The 13,146-nt window shown below is 35.5% G+C and overlaps 1 protein-coding gene across 1 annotated transcript in view; it reads left to right on the top strand.

The window, feature by feature from the left end:
• The window catches only part of ASPGA1 (N-terminal nucleophile aminohydrolases (Ntn hydrolases) superfamily protein), a 124,590-nt gene that overhangs the window by 110,281 nt on the left and 1,163 nt on the right, over positions 1-13,146 (top strand). The window lies entirely within an intron of this gene.

Here is a 13,146-nt window from a genome sequence, read left to right as displayed (position 1 = left end):
AATGGTTCCCAGAGCATGTTTGAAATTTCACTTGCTGCAATAAGGCAACTCATAACTTGAATGGACGTGGGGAGGTTGTGATGTAACTGTAACCATTAGAAAGTGCCTTTGAGTTTGATTTGTGTTCAGTGAAGTATATGCAATCATGATCCAGGTTCAAAATTAAAATATATGAACCAAAGCATCCCACACTACACTAACGAAAACCATACCCTAATTGAATACTTACCAAGAAAAACAAAGTGATAGGGGTAACTTTTGCATTGTAAGAAATGCAATTTAGATGAACTTGAGTTTTATATTGATCTGCATCTGTGCCTTACCATATGCAAAAAGAGGCTAACAATCACACCTTTTAAGTAAAAAAGAAGTTCACAAATTTAGTGAACATTGGTACAAATTTTTATTTTGTACGATTTCTTAAATCTTTTTAATATGCCAGTGACAGAAGAAATCTTAGGGTAGGATATATTTATTTATTTATAGCCAGAAGCTCATGCTAATGTTGATTGGATATGCATAAGAAGATAGTATTCTTACCCTATGATAAGCACTAATAGTAATTATTCTCAGTGATCCATGGACATTTCTTTCTTGTCAAAATGATGTAAGTATATTTCTGGTTTAAATCTTTCTGCATTTCAACATATAAAAAGATGCATTATTTAATTTTAAGTAGGTTTTAGTTTGTTAGGTTTATGGTGCTCTTGTTTATTAGGTGGTTGAATTTTTAGATAGGTTCTTAATGTTCATGTCTCAAAGATAATGGAAAGAATAACCAATCAATTAGTATTTCAGGATTTAGGAAAAATCTTGTTTTTTGAGTTTTGTAATCATTTATGGCATAGATCCACTCATCAATTGATTGAAAATCATGTTTTAAAAGAAAATCAAGGCAGGGATCTTACATGGAAATATAAGCATCCCGGTCCTCTCCTAGATGAACAACAGGTGCATTCAATTTGTGTCATAAGGTGCTTGTATTTGGTAGTGAAGTAATCCACTTAGGATATGTAGCTAGAAGCTGTCACATTTAACTGATGGGAAATTTATAAATAACAGTGTTTCAGTAACATGTTTCCATGTACATATAAATTTTAAATTATTGAGTTGTGCATTATTGTGGCGGAATTTTGGTTTATTTTATTAAGCATTATGATACAGGTATCAAATTACAATAATGTTTGTGGGTGAGTTTTAGGTTCACTGTTTATTATTGAAGTCAATATATTCTCCATCTAGTTTGTTGGTGTGTACTTGGTTCTTTGAGGTTTATGATCTGGAATAGGACAGCATAGTTGTTGGGTTGCAAATTTGACTTAGTTGACCTTGGTCTTCTTCATTCTTAACTTTGATCATTCTCTGTCTTTAATCTTTTCCTGGTGCATTTGTTTCTTATGGTGATTACACATAAAAAAGCTAGCATGTTGACCCATAGCAGAAACAAATTTGTGTTTATTATATCTTCTTTGACCTTCATTATATATTCGTTGCTTTATTGCATTTTCTTCTCTTCTATAAGTCTGCTTCAATGTGCAACATCTGTGCTCCTTAAACTTCTGCTTCTAGTAAACATCTGTCCTTTGACATTGATAAATTATTCCAGCAACATCCCCTTTGCACTTGAAGGCAACCCGATAAAAAAATTCTTGATGCAACTATATCAGACTTCTCCCTCTTTGACACTAATAGAAAAGGGTGTCTGGGCTAACCATGTAAGGCATTGAATAGCTCCAACTGGAAACATGCTTCTCTTGAAGATCTTAGTGAATAGATGAGACTGAGAGTGACATTACTCCCAATTTGTCCCTTAGGTTCTCAAAAGTCTCTTTTGGAAGAAGCTTTGTGAAAATGTCTATAATCTGCTCCTTAGTAGTAACATATTCCAACTTTAGTTGCTGCATAAGTACTTGATCCCTCAAGAATGGTAATTGGAATATGCTTTCTCCTTGACTGCATAATTGGATTTTTTGATATGCTAATGGCACTTGTATTATCACAAAGCATAGTTGGAAAACTCACCAAGATCTGAAAAATAAATTTGGGGAAAACTCAGCCAGTTTTCAGCAAAAATTCGGCAACTTAAAAAATTGCTTAAATTTAATTAGAAATGCATTTTTTTGCAAAATTCAATGAGAAGATACATTTAATGAGTCAATAAATGTGAACACAAAACAAACAAGCTTAGTCTAGATATATTTAAACACAAAGTGGGTACAAAATCACATTCTCTTGAGGAAGACTCATGGCTGGAAGCAAAATAGTAAATAGTTTATGTAAAACTAAATGTAAATACATCATTCCAGTTACATCTTGCTCTTCTCAATTCTAATAAAAACTAAGGGAGAGATATAACTAGAGTGTCTAATCGTAGAAGTCTGCACTGGCCATGATTGCCCTCTTGCTTGGTAGGCCTAACTCAGTTTGTGGCTTGTCCTCAATCCTAGATATAACTCTGCCTTCAGCTTCTCCAGGCACTAGCACTGACTATTCATTCAACTTAATGTCATCTAGTGTGAAACCAAATCCACCCCCTCTTCCATAGCTTGCCTCTTCAAATCATTGATGTCATCCTCTTCAAAAACTCCACTCCAAACCCGCTGCAGATGTGCTTCAAACCCGCCTCAAATCAGCTTCAAATCGATCGAAATCAGTTTGCAAGTGTTTAGAAGACTTTTCCCCTCTCAGCAAAACACAAGTGAAGAAATGATAAATGAAATTGATTTGGGCTGTTTTTGCCTTTAACTGCTCTTACGAAACTATGACTGAGTTTTTGACAAAAACTCAGCAATTACTTGACAAGTTCTTGCTAAAAATTCTGCAAGTTTTTGGCGCTAGTAAAATACATAAAAACTCGCCAAGCCAAAAAATTGGCCAGTTTTCACAACTCGAAGAGTACTCTGCCAATAGTCCATCTATGTCACAAAGTATGTGGATGTGACTGTTATACTCAACCTTGATATCTTTTAAAGTCTCTTTCATTCATAAAGCCTAGGCAAAACACGTTGTTGCTGCTATATATTACACCTCTTCTGTAGATAGTGTAACTGATGGTTGTTTCTTGCTTAGTCAATATGCAGGACAATTGTCAAGGAAGAACGCCCATCCACTGGTGCTTTTCTTATCATCAGTACTGCCAACCCAATCTGCATGTGTATGCTGTAAGGGTGAAATCTTCACCTCTTAGATACCACAATTCAAAATACAGTCTCCTTAAAACATTTCAGTAATTTGTTGATTGCATTAACATAGATTTCTTTCAGAGTTATGTGAAATTGTGCTACCAAACCAACGGCTTGCATAATGTCATGCCTTGTAGCTGTTAAATATAGCAAGTTTCCAATTACGGATCTATACATATTATGATTTGCTGCAATAGAATTGTCATCTTTGGTCAATTTGCAACTAGTAACCATAGGTGTACTTACTGGATTACAATTCTCCATTATCATCTTTTTCGACATTTCTTAACATATTTGTTTTGTGATATAAAGATTCCTCTATTTAAATGGGAAGTTCGCAAACCAAGAAAGAAAGATAGCTTACCAAGCATCAACATCTTAAATTCCTTCTGCATGTTGATGACATGTTGTTTATCAAAAACAACAAGATGATGATTAGAGAGCTCAAAACTCATCTTTCTGGCTTGCTTGATATGAAGGATTTGGTGGCTGGTAGATATATTCTTGGGAGGGAAATAAACAGATATTGGGCCCATGGAAAGCTTTGGTTAAAGCAGAGTAAGTTCGTTGATACCAATTAGTAGAGATTTAAAATACAGAACTGTAAATCAGTAAGTATTTTATTTCCTGTTGGTATTAAGCTGAGTTTAGATGCGTCTCATAATTCTAATGATATTGAAGAGATGTTTATTGTTCCTTATGCTAGTGACATTGGTATTGGGCCCATAGAAAGCTTTGGTTAAAGCAGAGTAAGTTCGTTGATACCAATTAGTAGAGATTTAAAATACAGGACTGTAAATCAGTAAGTATTTTATTTCCTGTTGGTATTAAGTTGAGTTTAGATGCGTCTCGTAATTCTAATCATATTGAAGAGATGTTTATTGTTCCTTATGCCAGTGACATTGGTAGATTAGTGTGTGCAATGGTTTGCACTAGACCAAATATAGTCCAAACAGTGGGAGTTGCAAGAAGGCTTATGTCTAACCTAGGTAAAGAGCTTTGGAATTTTTTTATAAGGCTATTTAGGTACATTTGATTATTGTTTTGTTTCATGGTACAAATGACGTGGATAATTCATTGGTCATACGTGGTTTTGTTGATGCAAATTGGGCAAGTGATTTAGACAGTCAAAGGTCCACTAGTGGCTGTGTTCACTTCGTTTGGAGGTGTAGTGAGATGAATGAGAAAGACAACCTACAGTTGTGTTATCTCTGAAGGCGGTTTGGTTACAAAGGCTTGGCAATGGTATTGTTTTTGATTGCATGATAGTGAGGATTGGATGTGGTAGTCATAGTGTCATAGGTTTGGCAAAAAATCCTAATTATCATGCTTGTACAAAACATGATGATGATCACTATCACTTTGTGTGATATATGGTTGAGAATGGATAAGTCTTGATTACAAAATTGACACTTTGGATATTGGAGATTTTTGTCGGTAAAAACCATATTGTAGTTGACGGGTAGAGTTGGTATCCGAAAGGTTGTGTGACGGTTGAGTCACTCCTTTAGGAAGTATATGTACATCGTCCGAATGACTCATGAATGATCATTGTAATTGGAGTTGCATATGTGCTTATATGAGTAAAGTATCTGTCCTGTGTTACATTCTAATCTATTAATGCGATAAGTATCCATTTACCCTGTACGGTAAACATAGATTCTATCACAAAGCCAGTGACCACAAACAAGTTTTCTTTGTGCAAGAAGGCCATTGGCCTTGATTACGATACTTAATATGTACTATGTACATGTATGGGATAATTTCTAATGTATGATGCCAAGTGGGGGAATGTTAGGATTTATGCTAGGATGTTGGTTCGTTTCTGGTTCCAAGTTCGAGAATGAAGGACCGGTTCGCCAATATGACAAATTTTTGAAAAGGGCTTTGGGTTTGTTAGTATATATATATATATGAAGCCTAGAAGCATGTGTTAAGATTAGAATGTCACATAGTATCATAGAATCATTTAAACAACAAAAACACCATAACTTGTAATCATAGCATCATTGATCATACCATCATATACTTTAAGTTCAACATCAAAGATTCAAAACATTAACATTAAATCATAACACCAAGTTCAAGTATTGTTTGAAGTTCAACTAATAGAGTAAAAATTTATTGATATTATTCTTCTTCTTCATCATCTTCTTTGTCTTCTTCATCTTCTTCTTTTTCTTCTTCACTTTCCTTTTAAAGAATTTTCTCTTCGAAACATGTTTGAGGTGGTCTTAGGTGGTCCTAGGTGGTAGTAATTCTCAAGTCTCCAAGTCTGAGAGTGAGTTTGAGCAATTTTGATTTGCTGGAAAGTAATGTCCATTTGGGGTGTGAGCAAGTATTGAGCCAAGTCTGTCAGGAATATAGAATTGAAACTAAGTGATTTGTGAGGAAATGAGTTATAATCATTAGAAAATCCTTGTTATAGCTTCAACTTGACCTCAAAAAGCAGGACAGGTTGTGGGAGATGCACTGTTGAAGGCATGTTGAATCTTGAGGTTTGGTTAAGTCTAATTTTTTTTTAATACTCCCAAAATTTAGAATCTACATTTTAACTCCAATGAAGCTGAAACTTAAATGTTATATTTTTTCAAATCCTCTTGCCCCTGAGCTGAAAAAATGACCAAGTATGAAAAAATGTTACCAAGAGAAAAATATTTAAAAGTGAAGTGAAGGAGAAATCTTAATCAAATTTGCAAAAAAATGTGTTGGCCGCTGACTTTGACTGTCCACAGGCCAAAATTTGTGTTTGGTTCAATCAGAGTCCACTTATTTTGTGTTTGGGATGTCCGGGTCCGACCGGCCCATGGTCTGGTTCGAACTAGCTCTGTGTGGACTGGACCTTGTCTGGACTCACAGGTGAACCGGATGAGTACCACAGACTAGTTTGAACTGTGGCTGGTCCGGGGACCCATTTGGATGAACTGGATATCCTAGGATGTATGTGCCATCAATCTTGTAAATTCTTTAATTAATTGTCTGTAATGTCATTTGTAATTTACCCATAAGAGTTTAAATTGTTAAGCAACAATGGCGAAAGATCTCATGTAAAGTTAAAGTTACAGTTATGTTATGGTTTGTCTTCTAGGAAATGGGCAAAACAGATAAGCATCCCATTTGGAATCTTTTATTTTATGGTGCTTGGATCCTTGTCAGGAGTTGTAAGTGCATATATGATGATTATGAAAGTCATTAGGGTTCTATATTAAAAGCATTTATGACAACGATTTGTATATTAGTCCAAGGGCACCCAAATCAGCTAGATGCCATATTACAGTTATTAGAAGCAAATCTGTGAGAGATAATTTTGGGAGGTTGGCATGAGTTTTCCTGGTGGTTTTGTTGCCTATTTGTTGGTGATGCCAAAGTGGCATTAACCCCCACAGAGTTCTATAATTGGGGCACTCAGCTAGAGTTATTCATTTAGTCTTGTTCAATATGCAAGTTAACAAAGTTGTGCCAGGTTTTATAAGGGTGCATAGAGAAGTGTATTGCTGTTGTAATTTTCATTGGATTAGTAATATACTTGCCTCTCTTTTTGTGGTGGAGTTTTTTCCTTAAGGATTTCTTCATGTAAATCTGGTGTCTCATATGTAATTGTTTTATTCTTCTTGTTTTGATTCTACAACTACCTTTATAAGGATTAACCTTTAGCTTCAAATTTGAAACAACTTCCATTATAAGTTCATATTGTAAGCTTTCTTCACCTTGTTTTACAATAGCATATAGTTGTGTGAAATGCATCTCTCCTAAATGCTTCTACTACCTAGGAGTTGTTGAGCATTGCTCTGCTATACCTTGAATTGTTCTAGTTTTTCTATCAGCTACTTTATTTTGTTGTGGATTTCTTGCAGCTGAATGTTGGCTTCTTATCTCATGCCTTCCATAATATTTTGTGAACTTATTTGAAGTGAATTCTCCTCATCTATTTGATCTAAGGCACTTGCTCTTCAGTCCCTTTTAATTCTGTTCTTGATCATATTCATGAGTTCTCTTTGTCTAGTGAGATTTCTGATTTGATCATATTCATGAGTTCTCTGTCTAGTGAGATCTCTGATTGTTTACTGCTGTCCTAGCTTTTTCACATTATTTATGTTTGACCTCAATCCTGGGGCAGTTTGATTTTGAACACTTGCAGATTTCAATGCAGCTAGTGGGAGATCCTCTTGGCATAGTTTAGTTATTTCCACTTCCACTTGGGAGACTTTGGGTCATTGCAGTCACTTCATGATGTTAGTATGTGTGGTTCCGGATAATAATTGGTTTATTGCAGTAAGTTAGGTTTCTTGGTGTATTCAAGCTTCCTATCTTGACACTTTGAGGTTATGTGCTGGTGATATGATCTCAATTATTGATCACAAATGCATTGCTTGGTTAGTTGATTTCAAGGCTATTTGGATAGACAGTTTTACTAGTCCCTCATTTGTGATAGATCCATTTCTTGTTTGGAACTTCATGAGAAGATATACTGAGGATTATGGTTTTGGGTTGAGCAAATACTTCTTCCAGTTGCCCAGGATCATCTTCGTTATTGAGATTGCAATTATGGATCTTAAGACTATCAGATTCCCACACTCCATATCAATGTATATGTTCTTTCTGGAATTGATTGTGTGATTTTGTAAAAATTTTTTTGCATCAATGTTTCGGATCATACTACATGATCAATCATCAGGATGCAGGAGAGCAAATGAACATGAAAAATATTTACACAATCGATCCCATAAAGAATATATACATTATGGATCTTACTGAGATGCCACAACAAAAAATGTTTCATGTTGTGATTACAGTAGCGCATTGTCAGCATGGTGGTCCTGTTATGAGATTGATTCAGAACCCTGAGATCATTTAGGTTTGTAGTTTAACGATTGAGGATGAGGAAGCCAAGGTTGGCTTATTGGAGGTTACTCCTATGGTGTTCCACTTTAGCTTAAACTTTATTCCAAGGGCATTTTCCAAAGGAGTTGACAGAAATAGTGCAGTTTTCGATTGCTCTAAATACTATTTGCTTTCAAAGGTTTCTTGTGTTGGCATCCAATAGGACAATGCTTTCAACAGTTGGTACTATAGATCTCCTAGGTTGGCTTAGGACCCAGGGACCATACTCAATTTTATTTTGGTTCTGCATAGTGATCTTGGGGAAGCATTGGAATTTCTTGAGGACAAGCAATTTTGGGAAGGACAGTTTGTTATGTGCCTTTTTCTAGCACGTGTTGTATGATGTTGTCATTGGCCTATTTCTTCATCGTCCCATAGGCTAACCAAGACCCTTAAGGGGTCCTGATGATATTTGGCCTAAGCAATTTCAATTGCAGACCATTCTGAAGGGATTTGAGACAGTTTTGAGCATATTTAATAATTATAGTAAATCATTATGGTTATATTTGGACTTGAGTGTAGTAATATGTTGATGATAAATTGCTTAATATCAATAGGACCATTTATCTATCATTGATATAATTTATTATGCATTAATAAAGCCTTTTATAAAGTTAAATTTAATTGTTTAACCCTTATTAATGTATAGTTTTTGTTTGTGGGAAATATTTAATTAAATGGCCCCCTTTATTCTATAATACATGGAAAACATAAATAAAAGTTACTGAAGACTTAAGTGAAGGAAAATAATGTTATATGACATGGAAATATTAAAGAAAGAAGCAACCACTATAAAATAGGGGCCAAAAAGCAGGCGTCAGAAAATAGTGACAAAAAAGCAAAATCCCGAAATTCTTGGAAATGCCAAAAAAAGATTTTGTTTATCCCACATTGTTAAGATTTAAGATGAGTAAAAAAGATCTTAGAAAACACTATAAAAGAGATGTAAATGCATTAGTCAACATGCTTGGTTATGCTTGGAGATTGAATGAAATTGTGAAACTGTGGAAAATATTTCTCTTCGGCTTGGAGGATGCAAACCCTCTATGCTATCAATCTTGACGCTATTGAAACACATTGTCTTGGGATCCAGTAAATCTGAGTTTGTATTTATTGGTTTCAGTTGCCCCGAGTTCAATTTTTAGAATATTGTTACCATGATATCAGTCCCCTATATTTTTCCAAGATTCTAGGGTTTGAATCAAGTCACATTAGATGTCATAATTGTGTTTTGTCTAGGTTGCCATTAGGGTTTCCTCTCTCATCTTTCCCTTTGAGTTACCTAGGTGGGAATAAAAGAACAATGTAATGGATTCAATCAAGCTAGGCATCTAGGATTTGGGAGGGTAAGTTTCTGCATATCCTAGATGAGAGAGAGAAATAGTCATTCATAAAAGCTCTAACTCTATGATCTAGTGTGCCATTGAAGACATAATTCAGGTTGAATGGAGGAGACCATACCCATATTCAGAACAAAAGATGACAGAGAACATCGAGGACGAGGCTAGAAGATGATATACAGATCATATGAACATCATGGAAACAAGATCAGTTGAATTTGCATGTAGGAGAACTAGATAAATACAGAAATGGCAAAGAAACATGGTCAAAGGTGGCAAAGACCTGAGTGGAAATCAATTTGACAAATCAAAACATGTCTAATTGTCCACATCACCAAGTTGAAAAGTCAATTAAATGAAAGAATGTATGCTATTGGCTAGTTGAAAAGTCAGATGCTTACTTGTGATATTGGGTCCCGTTCAAACGAAAGTTAAATGCATCTCGTTGATCATCACATCAAAGAGGATCTATGGAGGTCGTTATGTCGCTATATAAAGATGCTCGATCGTTATTTTATGCCACATAATAACATGAATGCACGTGTTTGGTGAGCCATCATCTCTTACGAAGCACCGTCAGAGTCTAGTCACGAGATGCCAATGAGGCAAAATAGTTCAACATCAGACAATAAAGTACTACCACACGTATGCCACGAGGTATATAACTGGAAGGTGGACCCATGATGCAAAGGGAAATTAATGAGTTGAGTTAAAATCTTTAAATGATCACTATCAGATCAAGATGGATCTACGTTCGTCGCTATCTCGCTATGTAGAGTTGCTTGACCGTTATTCATAGTGACATAGCGAGGGAATGACATGTGTCCAATGGGCCATCACCTTTCATATGGTATAGTCAAAACTCACCTGTCAGTCATGATGTGCCTAGTTGGAAAAGTGGACTCGCACCGTAAAACAAAGAGACTGACGTTGTTGTGTTATCATCGTCAGATCAAAGAGGATCTACGAAGGTCATTATGTCGCTATATGAAGTTGCTCGATCGTTATTCTATGTGACATAGTGACAAGAGGGACCCATTGAGGAAATATAAAGGAAGGACATAAAGAGGTTTCTCATGATATAATCCTGATCGTAGGTTCTAAGATCAATGATGGAAGTTTAAATGATGGAAGTTTAAACTAGTAGTGAATGTTGGAATATGAATCATGCATATTTGACGCGAAACGATGGAACATGAAGAAAACAATGATTTTCTGTAGGATTTGTGGAATCATAGGAAGATGGAAGGTCGCTAGGTGTTCTCAGAGGTGCCAAGGGAGCATGATCATGTTAAAGATTAGATATTTTTTATGTCTTAGTTTTGAATGACTGTTGAGTTTCTGAGCGATTCAAATGCTCTGTCAATGTGACTGATGAATCCATAACCAACCAAAACCCTAAGAGGGGGCATATAAATGTAACCTCATTTGATAATACAAAGGGGGCAAACATGATGGTGAATGAGTCTATAATTCCCAGTGTTATGGGACTCATCGAGTCATGCCAAGATTCTGCGAGTCCGAGGCAGAGTCCATGTTTCCGAGGCAATCTATCTCTGGACTCGGACTCGGCCGAGTCCTGGCAGAGTCCACATGGTCTCACCGAGTCCACATGGACTCACCGAGTCCAAGGACTTTGTCGAGTCCTGGGCGAGTCCAGAGCCCAAGACTCTGATTTTTATTTTATTTTTTTATTTTAAAAAAAAAAATTTAATTAATTTTTAAAAAAAAAATTTAAAAAGATAGAGATTTCCGGAAGATGTTTTTTACAATGTATATGAATTCTGAAAATGATGTGGCATGTCAAGAATCTATTAAGGATTGAATCTTAAATCTTAAATCTTCAACTTTATATTATGTTATTCAATTTTTTCCTTCAAAAGTTCGTTATTATACTTGTATGATTTTCCGAGTCCTTACCGAATCCTGGCTGAGTCCGAGTCCGAGTCCCGTAACACTGGTAATTCCATTTACTTTTTGTTTATTGGTCATGTTTTGTTGGCCAGCTTAGATTAGTTCTGCATAAAGAGTTGAAGGAAAATTGTATGTGAACCTGTGATAATTAGGTGGATTCCATTTCATTTTGATGTTTGTAGTGAAAGTGATTCCATTTACTTTCCTCATATATGATTCTGCTTCCTCTCTTGTTCATTTCATATCATTTTAGATAGTTTCATTGGGAAATGAAAGATAAATATAGATGAATCTATTAGCTATTGGTTGGATTCCATTTCATTCAAGGCTGATAGTGAAAGCAATTCCATTTGTCCTCATGTGCTTATCTCTTCATTCCTCTTTTGCATTTAGATGGTAAATCTACACTTAGAATTAGGAGTAGATGTTAGAAGAACTTCAAGGTAGCTTGTGATATCCATTCCACTGGGTGTTATAAGTTGCCCAAATCTATTTCTGCCTGGGATGTTTGTAGTTATGAACATTTTGGTTTATCCTTTTCTACTCTCAAGTTAAGAGCATACCCCATATCCCAATGATATATTAGAAACACAATTCATTGCATATCTTGCATATAAGGGAGCTGTACCTTACAATTCAGAGGGCAGTGATGTAACCCATTTGTTGGTAACATCCTTTTGTTTCTTCACATTTTGGAAATCTAGAGTAAAGGTAAAGCCAAGTTAGTAAGAGGGACAAACTGTCAACCAACAAATACGAGGAGTTGTAAGTGAGGCATCAGCAAATAGCCATATTTACAAGGAGGGGCATTTTTATGCTGGTTGAGTATTATTTGCTGACTGGCACTAAGATTGGGAGACAACTAAGCTGGGACTTACCCAGTGCCGTCATACGAACTCACGGTTTGCTCAAAAAATACAGACATCTACATTTCAGGGTACTGTACTAGCAGAAGAACAGCTGAGTGAATTTGTATAGCGACAGTTCAATATTGTGGCCATTTGGTGTTGGACGTGGGTTTGGAAAGAAGCTACAGAGAGCAGCAGTTGAATAAACATCTGGGTATGCAAATTGAAATGTGGAAACAATGATATATTTTCTTTAAATTGGAACCCATAGCTTACTCCTGGAACTTGAAAAAGCTCACATTTTTAAAATAATCCAGCTCTGCAATATTCTAAAGGAGTTGTAAACTTTATCAGCTCTGAAATAAATCTGAGTTCATTATCTTTTATAAGCAGCATGATGAAATCATTTTGTAGTTTCTTGTTTCAATCTTAATCTAGATCTGTTTGTGCATTGTTTATGATTACATTTCTTATCTGCATAACTTAAAAAAGTCAAACAAATTAACCAACCAACACAACAAGTAGCAAGTTGGGAAATTCAGAATATTTAGATTGCAAGAAAACTGTTTGAAAAGATACCCGTGAGTCAAGACAAGAAAAATTGTTCAGAGCAGGGGGATATATAATAACAAATCAGACATCAATATAATCTGATCAACAACCTATCATGGATGGAAGTCAACTCTCTAATCATTGGAGTTGTTAGGGCATCACACCTACAACCTTCCACAGGTCTAGGTTAATCCAGTCACTGAAGTAAAGGTACTAAAAGCATATGGTAATTCCCTTTCACAAGTAGCAACATATTGCAATCATGGACTTGGAAGAGTTCAGTTATTGTGCTCAAATGGCATGTTAAAATTCAAATCATGGTATGCAGATTTCACACTCCAAAATTTGACCTAAACTATCTAAGTGAAACTTCAATTCCAATCATAGATAGCTTGTTTTCTAAATTTCTAAACTGTCTAAGCACAAATA

Source organism: Cupressus sempervirens, chromosome 9, assembly GCF_028749045.1.
Source record: "Cupressus sempervirens isolate cs-2001-9-10 chromosome 9, ASM2874904v1, whole genome shotgun sequence".
NCBI classification, from domain to species: Eukaryota; Viridiplantae; Streptophyta; class Pinopsida; order Cupressales; family Cupressaceae; genus Cupressus; species Cupressus sempervirens.
Note: the sequence above shows the minus strand (reverse complement) of the source record. Positions and strands in the feature narration are given on the sequence as shown.